The sequence below is a fragment of the Nycticebus coucang genome, chromosome 13, assembly GCF_027406575.1.
Source record: "Nycticebus coucang isolate mNycCou1 chromosome 13, mNycCou1.pri, whole genome shotgun sequence".
Taxonomy (NCBI): domain Eukaryota; kingdom Metazoa; phylum Chordata; class Mammalia; order Primates; family Lorisidae; genus Nycticebus; species Nycticebus coucang.
The window spans coordinates 58,118,469-58,134,088 of record NC_069792.1 but is presented as its reverse complement, the minus strand read 5'-3'; positions in this window follow the sequence as shown (position 1 = coordinate 58,134,088).

Here is a 15,620-nt window from a genome sequence, read left to right as displayed (position 1 = left end):
GGGCTTCTGCATCTGCCCTGGTCATTCATCTGGGTGACTGGTGCACTTACTCCTGAAGATGCCCCCAAAGTGTTTATTATTCTCTGAACAAATCTTGGAAGCTGACTCAATCCCAAATAGTAGTCCAAGCCAGTGACTCTAGCATGCCCCTGGGGGGCATGAAGACTGCAGAACAAAATGGCTTTTTGTCTGCTGATGTACAAAGCTGTTTTATTGGCTCAAGACCTGAGACCTCTTCCTTGACCTAGAAAGGAGTGCAGCAGGAGGCCAGGTTCTCCTCCAATTCCAAACTTGGAATTCTCTCCCTTTCTCAGAACCGTTGGGTAGAGCCAAAACTTCCACTTACTCTAGTACTTACCATGATATAAGAATTTTTCAGAGGTTTCTAAGAGCTACTAGGGTTGTAGAGCAGAAGCAATGTGGTTTGGTGAGTGGCCCAGACATATCAAAGTCCTATCCTGGGCAGATGGGGGAAATCACTGACACTCCCTCAGTCCTTGCAGTGTGTCAGGGACTCTGAAGAACACTTCATGTGCATTTTTCAATGACGCTTCATAAAATCCTCAAGTGGCAAATGCTTATTACTTCCATTGTACAGCTAGAAAATCAAGGCACGGTTGCTTGTGGTCACACAGCTATTTGGGAATTAAATCGAGAAGAATACTTGTAGTCACTATGTTGTATTGCCTCCTATCATTTTTTCTAATTCTATGCATAAGGTAATGATTCTATATCATTACCTCTGATTGGCCAATGAGAAAAACATCTTAAGAGATTAAGAATTGTTTCCTAGGACACAGGTAATAAGTGGCTAAACCAGAAATCACTTTAATAACATGAATATGTACAGAGGGTCCCCAAAGTTGCCCATAAAGTCACCATACATGGGGGAAAATGGGAAACATTTACAAAATATTCTCCATGTGTTGGCCACCTCTTTGTAAAATTTTGTGATGAATATTTTGTAAATAAAGATACATTTAGCTACAAATTTCCATTTGCACCATATATGGGGAGTAGTTATGCTAACTACTAGGTAATTTAAGCCACCATCTCTTTTTGGCCCAGCTTGATTTTTCTGGATAAACCTATAGAAAGATCTTCATTGCTACATAGAATGATCTCCTTTGATTCTAGGCATCTCAGAAGCAACAAAATCACTGTGGTTTTTCCTTTTCCTTACTCAACATCCCATTCATTTTCCCCTAGGGATGAGGAAATCATATTGTCCTCTTTGTATTTCCTAATGTGTGAGGTTATTTCCCAATTTTGATTTTAACAGTGTCTTTGTTTAGGGGAAGACCTCATGTTTTTCGTTCTTTGCTTCTGATGTCTAGATTGCCACCATTAGAATTGGGTTTGGCAGGATGTGAGTCCTGGTGAGATGTTAACCCCAGAGGGGGCCTTCTCTTTAGGGATTACCACCAAATAACCTGGAGCAGCAGCATTGCTGAGTAGAGAGCCTAGGGAAAGTGCTTCAATTATATTCAGCTAAAATGTCAATTGTTTGAACATCGTGCCTTCTTTCAGGTTCAGTTCCTGACCTTTCATGTAAGGGAGTTGGGAGTTCAATTAGACAATCCAAAGGTCCCTTTCAGCTCTGAGTTCTCCTGTAGGAGTGCCAGAGCAGCAAACATTTGGAGTGTAGGGGCCCAGAAATAAATCTTTAGATGGCACGAAAAGGGAGGTCGGAAGTAGAAAAACCTCCTGATGAGCTTTGTCAGCGTTCAACTTTTCTCACTCTGAACTTGAATTCAATTGTGCTTGAGAGAAGGCTTTCTTCTTCTGACAAGAAGCAGAGCTCAGAGGGCCAGCACATGTGAGCACTCTCTATGTGAGCAGAAGAGCTGCCCTTCTGGATGTCCCTCTACTACTCTGGCTGCTTCCTCTTACTCTCTTGCCCTGGCACTTCTTGCTGCATCCTTACATTTCAGTGCTCCACAGAGTTCTATAGTTCATTTATTTTCTTCTCACTCAATACATTCTCCCTTGTTCATCTTATCTACACACATCCCTATCTCCAGCCCAATTTTCTTCTGTTGATCTCCAGAACCAAAAGTAAGCTTCACAGATCTTGCAAAATAATATATCAATAAACTCATTGCCTGCTCCACAAAACATATTTCTTTTCCAATGTTCCAAATTTCAAAAAGGTGCTCTATCATCCTACTCAACTACCACTTGAGAGCCCTCCCTCACTCTCCCTTGGTCTGTCAGTTAGCAAACCTCTTACTTCCTTCCCTCCTCCTCACCACCAAGGGCTCATTATTTTAAAGATGAACTTGCCGGGGGACTTAATCTTATCTTTCCATAAGTTCTTCCTAAGTCATCCTATCCAGCCCCATGGCTTTTCATAGTGACTATATATTGATGGCTCTAAAATGTTTGTCTCCCTTGACCTGCAGATGACTATACCCGACAGTTTCCTCATACGTTCATTTGTCAACTAAAGCAGCATCTGAACTCTACCATAGCTAGAACAAAACTCTGGGGTATTTTCTTCCCGAACTGCTACTGTCCCAGTCTTCTCCATTGCATTTAAAGGTACCTTTTGCCCACTTGGTTTGGCCAGCAACTGAAAAGGTAACCACTATATTTCTCATATTTTATATGCAATTGATTAGCTATACCCATTGGCTTTATTCTGTACCCAAATTATAATAAACCCTATGTCCTACCATTATCACTTATCCTAATCACTGTTACTATCAATGTCTACAATAAAGTCATGATTCAATAACAGGCTCTTAACTGATTTCCATTTCCATTCTTTTCACTCTATTATCCCTTCTTCACAAAGCAGCCAGAGTGAACTTTCAATAACAGAATCAAGTTATACCCTTTCCCCTGCTTAAAAAGTCCTATGCTTAAAAGGCACTATGTTCCCTACCAGAAACCACAGGAACCTACTGCCCCCTTCTCTGCCCTCGTCTCCACCACTGTCTCCATCTCCACCAGCCCCAACCACACTGATCTTATTTTTCTCCCTTGAACCAGGAACCAGACCAGCATTTTTCTGCCTACAGCCTGAGCACTTGTTTCTTAAGCTACAATGCTCTTGCCACCAGATCACTGCATAGCCACCTCCTACTCCCTACTTTCTGCTCAAATATCCCTTCTTCAGAGTGGTATCCAGTGAGCACCCCACCTAAATAGCTCTGAGCCCACCATTGCTCTTAGCACTGATCACTATCTGAAAATATTTTATCCACTGATTTACTCACTCGTTTACTTTTCATGTCTATTCCTCCCAACTAGAATACATGCTCCATGAAATCAGGGACCTTAAACTGCCTTGATTACTGGTGAATCTACAGTGATTAAAATAATTCTCAGTCCACAAAGGTTCAACAAGTATTTACCAAATGGACAAATGTCTGAGGAATTAATGATTGAAAGAATTAATGGGAGCTTTTAGCCTGTGCCAATTTCTTAATTCCAGTGACACTCAGAGTAATTAGACAGTGGTAAAAGAGTTCTCTCTAGCCTTGCTCATAATAAATGTACCCAGAATAACTTCAAAATCCCATTCAGTACATGCTTCTTGGATGACTTGGCAGTTCAAGTGTCGATGTTTTATCCTATGATCTTAATTATGTCTGAGAGGGACTTTTCCACATGTAGTCCTATAAAATTTGATGATTAGTTCTGAATTTGAATTTAGTGACAAATTACTTGTCTGTCTATGATATTTAGTTGTAATGTGAACATACAGTAGAGCCTCCAGAGTTGACCACCTCCCTACATTGACCACCTCCTCAAGTTGATCTGCTTTTCATAGACCAGACATGCACCACATGTACATATCAATACAGTAGGCCTAGTTCCTTATGTTGACAAGCTTGTTGAAGTCCCTTGGGTGGTCAACATACAGAGGTGCCACTGTATTTTTGAATATGCATCTATATTTATAGTTTAGATACATACATGCATATACATATGCACATAACCCCCCCAAACCTGTTTCTGATATTACCACAATAAGACCAACAACAAAGATTATAGTAACTAAAATCTTTTTGTTCTTTAATTTGGTTGTTCCTCACTATCCCCTCTTCAAGAAATCTATTGCACTCCAACAATTATTCTCCAAAATAATGCCATATCCAAAAAGACAGTGATATGATACATGTCACTATCAGATAGTGATATGTTACAATAGGAATAAAACTGGAAAACACTACTCTGCATAAAAGAAGCCAGTTGGAAAAGAACATGTATTATATGATTCCATTGACATAAAATTCAAAAATGGACAAAACATATCTATGATGATAGAAATTTGAAGAGTGTTTATCTTTGAGGGCTTTGACTAAGAGAGGCTGGAAAGTTCTGAGCACTAAACTGTTCTTGTTCTGAGCTATAGTAATATAGCTTTGCACATTTGTATACATTTACATATAACACTTTGTCAACCCCTACACTTAATATTTATGAAGTTTACTCTTTGCAAATTGTATCTCAATCAATCAGTCAAGCCAGTAGTAGTAGCCATTTGGCCACGCTGAAATCAGAAGCTTAAAGGGATTTCTTATAAAGTTTTAGGCAAAAATAATATTTAGGATTCAGTTCAGGCTTTGCTCTAGGCAAAAATCTCCTGCAAATATAAGGAGATGATGGTTTCAGCACATCAAGTTGTACCCTTCCTGTTAAAAGGGAGAATCTACTTAAGCCTTTACATTTACTGGCTTCATTCCCTGTAGCTCTCAAGCACAATAGTGAATGTAAGCTACAATAAAAAGGTCATTTTCTTCTTTCAGCAACAGTAACACAAGTGGCTACATTTCCTGATTCTGGATTAAGTTCAAGATTTCAAATACAACTGGACTCGTTTCTGATTAGAAAGTTTGATATTTATCATAGACTTCCCTGTCTTCCATAACCAGTGGGAGAGAGATTGCAAAAAAGCAAAGTGAAAGGGACCATTCTTTTATTTAACAATTAACCCCATCTGGGTAAATAATACGGTGCAGTGCACTTGAGCCATTGCTGTTAGGCTCTGAGTTCAGAACTCAACACGGCTTCAAAGCGGCGTCCATGAAATGATGACAAGATGCTACAGAAATGGCTTTTTATGTGGAATATAATGCGCAGCTAGTGTTACATGGTACAGTAATGAGGAGAAGAGGGCTGCAAAGACAGAGAGGATAGAGTGTCTGGAAGTACTTACCTGAGAGAAACACAATCTCGGTTTAGTTCAGGCCCTTAGGCCTAGAAGCACAGTATATGTTCTAGAAACTCGAATATTCGAAAACAATTTCACCAAGGTTGTAAGGTTTCCATCACAGGCAAATAAAAACAAAATTCCCTGGCAGTCACCAAAGCAGCCAAGAGCTGAGATGCTTCTGAAAACCTGAGCTTCAGTCCCTCTTTTATCAGATAATTTCATTATACAAAGGGGCATATGTCTTTTAAAAGTATCAAACAGCACATTAGAACCGTGAAAGCCCATCAGTCAACAAATCCTTTTGATAAAGATCGATCGCTCCCTGAATAAGAGGAAAACATAGTCCAGGTCAATCTGTCAGCAAACGCATTCAAAAATCTATACTCTGAATTGAGACAAGAAACTCTAATAAACTGAGATTACTTTTCAAGAAAATATTTGGGTGTCCCTACAAGCCGAGGCCTCACACCTGACTGCATTCGGCATGCCCGGGAAGAATGAGCCGGGGGACCCAGGTTGCTGTGCGGGCATCTTTGGTTACTTCTGAGCAGCGGGCCTAACCTGGTTTCCACCCACCTGTATCACTTTTAGTAAATGGCACAGGGCTGGAAATCAGAAGGTAACCAGCTCAAGGCCTGTCGGCTCCAATGTCTCACGTGGATTTTCCATTGTAACGTGGGTACTCTGAAGACCACATGAGAATCTCAGGGTCTGGGTCTGCTTTAACAGTAAACAGCTCGCAAAACTCCTTTGAAACAAGAAGGACTGTGCATCTACTTTCCGTCAGTTACAGATATTTCCAGAGAGCTCCATGAAGACAATAAAACAGAGAAAATAGATTTGGATTATCTTTATGACCTCGGAAAAGTGACTATCTTTGTCAGTTACTTGAGGTACGTGCCTTGTCTCTCAGGGAGCACAAAGGTGGGGAAGCTGACACTTGTTGAGCTCCTACTGTGTGGGCTTTGCAGTTTGCAACCATTCTCTTATCTACTCCTGGGACAACACTGACAAGCAGTGCCCATTTACAGGCGGTGATGGAGGCGTAGCAAGTTAGTGTTTCTTACTTAAAATATTGAACTAGCATCAACAATGATATTTGGACCAATGTGTCCTAGGTAACAGGCTTGTCTACCAGAGTGACTCCTAACCTCTGGCTCTTTCCTGAACTTTATGGTCCATGGTCATTCACCCACCATTCCCTCTAACCTCCTCCTTAGTAGTTATGCTGACTTTGGGTTTATGTTTATTTGTACATTTTTTTTTTGAAAGAAGTTGACTTAAGATGTCACCCAGGAAAGGAAGGACTGGAGGAAGAGAGAGGTCCATCTAAGCTGAACAGTTGGGAAAACCAAAGCCCAGATACACAGTTCAGAAGCAGAGGAATAGGATATTCTCCACTGAGGTAGCCAGAGGGGTCCACAGACAGGATGGTTGGTGAGAAACTCTGGGTGGTGAGGAGATGGGTAAAAGGCAGAGACTGTGTACTGGGCTCACACAGATTATGTATGCCAGCTTGCCATCCAACCTCCATCTGTCTTTACTGGCAGGAAAAGAGGCTACTTTGATTTTGGAAGGACTGGCTTCCAATAAAAGTCCTGCCTCAAACACAACTGTGGGACTTAGGGAAAAATAATTTACCCTACTGGGCACCAGCTTGATGACTGGTATGTTCAGGATAATGGCACCACCTGATGGAAGAAACATAAAGATTAAAAGAAGTAATCCCTAGGAAACACCTAGCCAAGCACCTGGAACACATAAGCCCACAGAAATCTTCCGTTTGCCCTTTTCTCTTTCCATTCCCTTCAGCAAGAACCAAATCTACAGAGACATCGACCCTAATGCTTGCTGTAAAAAAGGAAATGTTGATCATTTGGGCTGAGGAGTTCGACACAAGGGCTGATGCAGCCCACAGTGGAGGCAGCTGTAAGCAACAGTTACTTGAGGAACTTGCTGTCCACCTCCCTGTACCTGCCAAGCATGGGACATGCTGCTTGGAAATATATTTCTAGCAACTGGGACAGATCATTTTTCTTTCCTACCACCACTTTGCGCAATAGCACAAAGAAGTGTCCTGATAGTCATCTTGGGCAGGACCCTCCACATGGTGTTCACCTGGGCCCCAACCTTGAAACCAGCAGTCACCATCACCTGTTGCCATCTTATCCTGAACCACAGCCACCATCCCTGCTCTCCCCCCCTCACCCCCAGTCCCTCATCCCTGTGCTCCAGGCCATCTCCCCTCAGCTTCAGTCTGCATTCCTCTCTGGCTTTTCAATGGCATGGTTGTGATTAAGTATGTGGCTTGAGCTCATGAGCCTAAGAATAAAGAACAAAGAATAAAGGGGCAGGTGGAGGTGTACACATGGAAATGGAGGGAGAACTGTATCTCGTAAATAAAAACTGAGGCCATTTTACCTTGTTATCCTTATTTTATCTTAATGTTAATAATTTTGTAGAAAAACTCCTCCATAAGTGGCTGTGGTAAGTCAGAGACCTCACTTTCCTATTATTAATAGTTAAACATGGAAGTTTGAGATACATCTCTGAGGTACCTTCTATTCAAGCATCCCATGAGCCTATTATTCTGTTTCAACAGGTTAGTATCCATCCTCAAAGAGGATGAAGGAGGCAAAAAAGAAGGTTGGGAGGCTACATAAGAAGTCGCACTAGACTTAGAGCCCTGGGTTCAAGACCACAGTCTGCCACTAACTCAGTATACTCTTAAGTGAACACTTCCACTTTTGTAAGCCTCCCGCTCCACATCTGTAAAAGGACCACTGTTATCAGGTAATTAGTAAGGATTCTTCAAACCCTAGTATTCTGTAAGTGATTCAATAAACCTTTATTCTGGGGAATAACCCATATCAGACTCTTTGCCAGATGTGAAAAAACTTTTGTGGGCAAAGAAGTATACACTCCAGCAGGGATGGGCTTCCTGAAGCTCCTTAGTATTCAACAGAGACAACAGAGGGCACTCTTGGCACGTGTGCATGTAAAAGGTCCCCAGAGACCCTCAGAGTGAGCTGCCACTGCAAAAAGACTTTTTGGAGCCAGAGTTTTAATGATATGTTTCTATAAAAATTCTATCTGTCCTACCTGACTACCTCTTGCTTTCTGAACCATATTTACCCTGAGCTTTCCTTCCATGAATTTACTAAATTCTGATATTTATTAGCAATAACTCTAGGTCCAGTTCTATATATACAAATTTTCATGAAAATATCTACAAAGAGCTGATGTTCATCTCTCCTCTCCTCCTGCCACCTCCAACATATTCTCACTCTCTCGCTCTCTCATTTTTAGCAGGTTCTACATTATTTTACAAATTAAAAGAGAAATTTAAATAACCACAAAAATGTTAGAGAATTCTAAGGTTGGTCTTGTGAATTTTTTTTTCATGTGTTCCTTTGGAGACTAAAATGAGAGAAGGCATGCGAAAAAGTTTCAGGAAGAAGGCCGGGGGCAGTGGCACATGCCTGTAATCCTAGCACTCTGGGAGGCTGTGGAGAGTGGATTGCCTGAGCTCAGGAGTTCAAGACTAGCCTGAGCAAGAGCGAGACCCTGTCTCTAAAAATAGCCAAGTATTGTGGCAGTCGTCTGTAGTCTCAACTACTTGGGAGGCTCAAGAAGATTGCTTGAGCCCAAGAGTTTGAGGTTGCTATAGCTAAGATGTCACGGCACTGTACCAAAGGTGACAAAGTGCAACTCTGCCCCCCCTCCCAAAAAACAATAGTTTCAGGAAGAGACAAGTATAGAAAACTTTATAGACTCACAGAGTCATGTGGATTACTACAGGAATAACACATGAATTACCATTACCATGACTATTTTTAAGAACTTTCCTATAGGGACGTTCTTCCCTCTCAAATCCTCAATATTTAACTATGAAGCATTATGGAAATGCTTGTTGACTATAAAGTTATCAAATGCGTTCATAAAGGAAAAACAATCCATATATATATGTAAGAGGCATTTTGGAAATTTTGGCAGCAACAAAATTCAGAAAGGTGTGGTGAAGTGAGCACATTTGGAGTTAGCAGACACACTTCTAAAAACCATGTTTGTCCATCATCAGCATTATCTACTTGGTGACTATGCCAAGGCCAACCACATCTGGTCTGAAGTCTGCTGGCCTCAAGTGAGTCGTTTAAGCCTTGGATACCTCAGATCTAAAACAATGGCTCTACTGGGTGTAGAGTGCCAAAAATTGAGTGGCTGCCCCTTTAGGAGAAGGGTGTTTCTTTGAAGTGTGACAGAGCTGAATGCAACTCCCTGTTCTGCCACTAACAACAGAAGGCCTGGGGAACTTTGCTTTCCTCCTCTAATCTCAATTTTCACGACTTCAAAATGAGGATAAACACACTTAACTTTTGAGTTTTTTCTGAGAATATAAGGAGAGCTGATGGAGGGCCAAACCTACACAGCAAATGTGTAAACATTAGTTCTCTTCCCTTGCTCCTCTCTAACCTCTGTTTTCACCCACTCAGTGCTCTAGCAGAGATTAGCAGTTGTCCCATACAGGATTCATCTGTGGGTAGTCAAGGGTGAGTGTCCAAGTTAAATAAACATGACTTTTAATCTGAAGGCCCAAAATAATGTCCTGGGTTTCTCTAGAGCAGAATCATGTAGGGTTTTGAAGATTTAATGCAGAAGTTTGAGCCTTTGGTGAAACAACCAGCTGTCAGCTCCAGTAATAATCTTTCTGCAGGCAGCCTGCAGCATTCTACCAGCTTCTCAGCCATGGCAACTCTGGGCTACCAAACTATGGGCTTTGCTTGATAGGAAGGGAGACAAAGATTCTGGGATCACAGATCTAAAGGTAGATTGTAGCAGAGTTTTAGAGCATCCCAACTGGACATGCAAACAGCTATTATTTAGGACATTTCACTTGGTCTTTACAATAATAACATACTTAAACTGTCTGCATAAAGCAGCAGAAGAAAAAGCTAAGAAGGTAAGACTTTTTAGAGTTGAGCAGGTAGACTCTGACCTGCTAGGCCATTTGCATTGAACTAGTGAAAAAGACAAGAATGTACAGTCTGAATATTTATCTCTGAAGCAGCAACCATGCCCCAGTTAAGTACGGATCATATGATCTAATATACATACCATATGACTTTTGATGGTACCTATAATTGCCCACAGGAATCTCATTTTCTATTGAATCTTGACTTTTCCTTAGAACTAGAATCAATAGACACAGTGATAATAGTGTTGTATTTTTGACAATTCAAAGTGTTTCTACTAGTCTCACTTTAAGAAAAATGTTTTGACAAATTCAACACTACTTTTAGCAAAATAGTGTGGCAGCTTCAATCAGGATTACTATGATGTTAAAATGCAGCAGCATTCAAAGAAAGTGTAGCTATAGCCCCAACCAGGTACCTTAATATACCAGACAGAAATTCAATGATCCTTTTTTTTTTTTTTTTGAGGTTGATATGTTCCTGGTATTTTTTTTCCCTCTGATTCCAAGAGGAAATGCTTATAATTATTGGCTCTCCATGTAATGATTATCACATTTTTTATTTCAGAGCAAACACCCCTGGAAACACATTCCTTGTTGGTAACCTGAAACCCTCCATTTGGGTAAGATTCTGATTGATTTCAGCAGAACAAAGGAACAATTGCATCTCATTTGAAACCCAGATGAGGCGCTCTATATTTCATTTTAAATTGGGAGTGATAATGGTTGGGTGGTCAATACTTCAAGGCAAGGAGGAAAAACAATATTGAATATTGCTAGAGTACAGTGGCTATTTGTCTGGGCTGGAACTGGTTAACTATGAATTGAAAAGTCATCCTCTGGTAGCCTGAACAGGAACCTGCAGTCTGCAAACACTTATTCCCATCAACACTGCTCCAAGGAGGTGCCGAAATGCAGGGTCCCTCATTCTGATCTTGTGTCTGTCCTGGTCTGAATTAACAGAGGGGAACAGGAAATGGATCGACACTGTTCATAAGTAAGGAGGCCATGCAGGAGGGGGAGTCCTTCTGCTTTCAATCAAGAGAGAGGGTACAATCTGAGGCGTCATCAGTGCATCTCAACCATCAGTAAACCCAGGCTTCTGCAGGGACCTGGGATTCTTTATGGATGGAATTACATACTTTGTGATGAGAATTATTCCTTTGATAGAATACTCTTAGTTTACAGCAAAAATGTGAGTGGAGGGAAACACATGGGACTCGTGAATTTGGCATTGGATGTGACAGAGAAATCATTATCATTATTAACATTATTTAATAGCAACATTTTTCCCAGAGAAAGATTAAAAAAAAAAAAAAAACAGTCATTGCCTTTCATGGAGATGTTTAGAATCCAGGAACTTAAAAGCAGTTTACCTTCTTCCACTGGATTATTGCCTTGCTTCTAATATTAAGGGTACCAATTCTTGCTTTGTTGACATCTTGGATAGCTACTATTAAGAGTTAGGAACTAGTTTGCTTAATTTCAGTTTACTAATCCAATAAACTTCCTTGTTTACTTTACTTGCACAACCAGCCTTTGAAACCTGACATTTAAGCCACTTCCTACTCCAGGAAAAATTTGTACATGGGCACTTGGTCTGAATCAGAGAAAGGATGGAATGGTCCCGGGGAGGATGTGGTTGGAGGTGCTGCTGGGCAGGGGCGGGAGGAAGAAACTGGGAAACTTCCAGCCACCTCCTGAGTCACATCCTCATGCGTGCCTACACGAGTCCATTTGGAACAAATTCGCCCAAACCAGAGTCATACTTTGTTACCCTCTGGTAGAGTGCTGTGAGTGGCGTCACAGCTCACAGCAATCTCCAGCTCTTGGGCTTAGGCAGTTCTCTTGCCTCAGCCTCCTGAGTAGCTGGGACTACAGGTGCCCACCACAAAGCCCTGCTATATTTTGTTGCTGTTTGGCCGGGGCTGGATTTGAACCTGCCACCCTCGGTATATGGGGCCGGCACCCTACTCACTGAGATACAGGCGCTGCCCAAGATAGGTTACCTTCTGATATTTTCCATTTTATTAGCCACTTCTCAGTTTTTCTCCTTTTGTGCAAATCAGTCAATGTTACCTATATTTTAAAGAGCATGGTGGAGATGAGTTGAAATCTCATTTTTATTCAACAGTTTGATGGTTTAGCATTAGAATCACCAAGATACTAAACATTTCATCACTATAATAACTCAGATATATTTGAAACTGTGTGCTGTTTATTAAACTACTATGACCTTGTATGAAAAAGACCTAGTTCTTTCCTCTAAAGAAAATAACACATAGTTATTTAGAAACACCACCTAAGTGCCCATTGGAGTATACAGGGTGTCTGACTTCATCAAATTATCCTCCAGGGACCAACATTATGTCCTTCTGATGTATTCTGGGAGTTCAATAGATACAAATGAAGAATTTGTGTATACTGCTGACACAACAATTGGCTCTAAGTAAATACATCATGCACTCAGAAAACATCTTACCACTGTTACGGTGTCTCTATAAAATCAAAACTCCATTTAAAATTATTCACACCAATGAAAATGTGTCAAATGGTCTATAAAACCAGTGTATGGTGCCCCATGATCACATTAATGTACACAGCTATGATTAAATAATTTAAAAAAATAAAATAAAATTATTCACACCAATTCTTTGGCAATCTTTAAGCAAAATTGATGGACTATTTGTTCCCCGAACAGCCCCAAGCCTCAATCTTCAGTGTTTGTCTTTGCATCTATAAACACAGGCGTCCCCATTATTCCCTTACATTTTATTTGTTTTCATTTTTTTTTTTAAGGAGAATGTTTCTCTCATCGTCCAAATGAAGGGTGGTCCTTTCCATTACAAACTTATCGTAACAGTATGATTGGAGAAGAATATCCAGTCAAATTCTATTTTACTGGCCAAAAGATCAGTCCAATGTAAAGAGGAATTTTCTTGATTCTAGCACCAGAAAGCTGTGGGGGAACTATTGGATGAAAGTCATAATCCAGTGGAGAAGGATGAAAGGAATTTAAAGGTGAATTTGGGGACTTCGGAAATTTAATACTGTGATTTGGTATCAGATTTAAATTCTTTCCAAAGCCACTGTGAAATCAAGGTGGGGGAGGGGTTCCTTACAGAAAGTTGAACGTTATTAAAACTATATATAAAAGTATTTACCAGTCCCTCTTGTTCCCCCAATCAACACAATTAAAAAAGTTCTCCATTTAAGTTGCTATTGTATTTTATTGAGCTACATGTTGTAACAAATTAAAGGACTGTTGTGTCTGGGACTAAAGACGAAGTTACATGTAAATGTGTAAACTGCAAGGTTAAAAAGAAATACCGCACTGCAATTTTGTAAATCTACAGATCTAGCACAATTTGAGAAGATAAGATACCAATAAAGCTGAGAGTTGACTCATTTCTTCTGCAGCAGAGAAAAGCCAGATATACCAGGAACTAAATTCCCAAATGAGCAGCTGAATGGATGGCTTCAGCATCAGCATTCCTCTATGCTCTGGGGAGTTTTGAAGACATTCCTTTGTGTTCCCAATGGGAGAGCGCAGAGACAGGGAAAATAAAGGAACATGACTGCATTGTATAGAAATACCTTCAACAAAGTTGCAGAGAAAGAGCTTTTAGTTTTCCAAGCGCTGAACACTATATCGATGCATTTTTTCCCCAGCACACCCAAATTGGCCATGGTCAATTTTTCAGAGCTGGCAGAAGTAGATGGTTTCAAAGAGGAGAGCCCTGAGGGTGAACCATGTTCCTAAGTAACTGCTCTTGTTTTTCTGAGGTTCAGGCCACCAGAGGTCGTCCCAGTTGGAGAGGTGACAGACTGTTACTGGGGTTAAACTGCACAGGCTTCAGAGTGGGGCTGAGATTAGGAATCCTGGCTGTCACTCTCTCAAGTCTTCATGCCTTTATCTTAAAATGGAGATTGTAACACCAACCTGATTGGCTTACTGTAAGGGACAAATGAGACAAGTGTCATGAGTTGTTAGTGTAGAATTTGGTTAAGTCAGCACACAGGGCAAAGTAGCTCAGTTTCATCATCCTAATTTCTCAGGAATGTTAGGAAATTGACCGTAATAGCTCATTTGATAATATCACAAACTGACATTGAGTTAATAATAAATTGTGGGTGGTAAAGTCAAAAATAAAACAAGCAAACAAAAAAAATTTAAGTTTTCTAAATTACTTTATTTTTAGGGGGGATCACAGTATTTGACATACCTCTTGGAGGTAGGACACAATTTTAAGAGGGACTTAACCTAACAAATGCAGTCAGTGTAACCTGGTTTTCTGTACCCTCAATGAATCCCCAATTATAAAAAAAAAGAAATTACTTTATTTTTAGTTTTTATTTGACATTTACTATGAATTATTCTTTTTGTAAAGATTTCTTTATAGAGATTCATATACTTCCTAAAATGCTAATAATTTCACCTTAATTGTTAAATAATTTAATGGATATTTTCTTGCAGTATGTTGGCTTGCCCCTTTAAAAATATAAAGAGGATCATAATTTTGCACTAATCAACATTAAAACCAGTACTTTTTTCAGAGCAAAGTCCTTTGACCTGTATATTCAGATTTGTTTCTTTCCCTTTGAACTTAGGTTTCTTTGTTGGGAGATTTTTTTTTTTCTATGATTCTCTCCCATTGCCCCAGTTTCTTCTCTAAGATCACCTGTAAATCTGAGTTTAACTCTATTTTATGTCCTCCATATCTAGCATGTTCTTTTGAATCACTGCCTTTTTCATTTCAGATTTCTTTTCATTGAATTACCAATTCACCCTTTCCTCTGGAATAACCATCTTTTATTCCTGCTTTGCCCCTACTGTATGTATTTTAAATATACTTTTAAATATATGCTTTTCTGAACTGAATGAATTCTACACTAGAATGAAGCACAGTTTCAAAAGTATTTTTCATTAATGGGATAAATTTACACAAAAATAAATGCATGCATGAGTGAATAAATAAAACCTAACCAGACTTTGAGATAAGTAGATGCCTTTGTTTTATCTTAAGCATTACTAAAACTGGAACTGTCCCTAGAAATAGCGCCTGCAGAACACTCATGCTAACCTTCCCCATGCGTGTGTCCATGCGTGCGAGACGTTGCTAATGGTCAGCACATTCTCTGTCAGGGACCCAGTATGAAACCTAATAGGCCTTCCTCACAGCTTTCACAACAGCTATCAATCATTTGGAACTGGCATGTGTCAAGAAACCCATTTGCCACTGCAAACGTATTAAGCATTTTTTGTTGTTGTTGTTCAACAGTACCAACATGTATGATGCCAAAATATTTTTTTTTTCCAAGCTTCCAGTGAAACTTTTGAGGACCTCTATTCTTAAGTGACTCTATCTGCCAAAACCTAACTTTTACTTTTAGTGTCCTTCGGACAATTTTCTTGGGTTTTAGTTATGAAAGTAAGCAATGACCACAGTGTTCCCCAAATTACTATTCCGGATTATTCCT